Genomic DNA, 1,423 nt, shown 5'->3' on the forward strand with positions numbered 1-1,423 from the left:
GATCTCTTTTAATCCTTTCCATTTTTTTTTATTCATTACCACACCTAGTTACGGTTTTCTTTTTTGACCTTTTTTGTGGTGGCAACATTTAAGATCCAGTCCATTGGCAAATTTGCAGTATATAATACAACAGTATTAACTATAGTTACGTTGTTGTGCAACAGAGCTTCAGAATTTACTCATCTCGCATAATTCAAATTTTGTACCTCCTGAAACCATCTCTCCACTTCCCCCTCCACACAGTCTGACTACTGAGAGCCCACATGTAAATAAGATGGTGAGGTATTTTTCTTTTTTTCATCTGGCTTATTTCACTTAGCATAATGTCTTCTGGGTTCACGCACAGTGTCAAAAAATGGCAGGACTTCCTTCCTTTTAAAAGGCTGATTATTGTGCTCGCTTCACCAGCACATGTATTAAAATTGGAACGATACAGAGATTAGCACAGCCCCTGCACGAGGATGACACACAAATTCATGAAGAAAAGTCTGATTATTATTCCACTTTTATATATACACACTTTCTTTAGCCATTCTACCGTCAACATACATTTGGGGTATTTCCACACCTTGGCTATTGTAAATACTGTGAAGAACATGGGAATGCAAATATCTCTTCAATAGAATGATTTCATTTCATCCAGCTATACATCCAGCAGTGGGATTTCTGGATCATATGAGAGTGCTATTTTTCATTTTTGGGGGGAGAAACTACCATACTGTTTTCCACAGTGGCTGCACAATATTTGACAGTATCACCTTCTGTCTGTGAACGCAGGATATCTTTCCATTTATGTCTGTCTTCAATTCCTTTCTTTCTTTCATCACTTTGACCCATGATTATAAGACGGCTACCTCGCCTCCAGCAACATGACTGTGATTCAAGCAAAGGGAAGTGGCAGGACAAAAGCTAATGGGTACCTGCCACTTGAATCTTTGCCCCGTCCCTCTGAAGTATCTTACAAGATCCCCCACCAAAAATATTCTGCTTAACATCACTGGCCATAATTGCATCACGTTTCACCACTCTGTGTTTGCCACATTTGGAAACGTTGTTGACATGGGCGTGCCGCTGCACCTAAACTATCATCCAGACACAACAGGTCGTGCTAAGGAGCAAAGAGGCGGAAAGGCCCAGAGCGCACTCACTCCTCAGCAGATAGCACTAGGCACACGGAGTTCTCCAGGAATGACGGCATCCCTGTGGGGCCAAACTAACGATCCCGTTCTTGGAACATCAAGATCTAATCGCGCTGGCGGCCCGCAGGCACACGCCAAGCTCTGTGGAACATCACACTGGGTCAGGCGAGGAACCGCATGTTCAGACCACCCCCCGGGAGCAGAGCAGGCTGGAGACGTGGCAGACGGAAGAGCTCCGTGGACAGGTGATCAAGCGGAGCTACTGAGAGTTCAGGAAGCTGAAG

At 44.2% G+C, this 1,423-nt stretch overlaps 1 non-coding gene across 1 annotated transcript; it reads left to right on the forward strand.

Annotated features, from left to right (window-relative positions):
• The first annotated feature begins 392 nt into the window (after window positions 1-392).
• Window positions 393-496, forward strand: LOC125937233 (U6 spliceosomal RNA). The gene has a single exon (XR_007462317.1). It is a non-coding gene; the product is annotated as a U6 spliceosomal RNA (small nuclear RNA).
• The last annotated feature ends 927 nt before the right edge of the window (window positions 497-1,423 follow it).

This window comes from Panthera uncia, assembly GCF_023721935.1.
Source record: "Panthera uncia isolate 11264 chromosome A3 unlocalized genomic scaffold, Puncia_PCG_1.0 HiC_scaffold_11, whole genome shotgun sequence".
Lineage (NCBI taxonomy): Eukaryota > Metazoa > Chordata > Mammalia > Carnivora > Felidae > Panthera > Panthera uncia.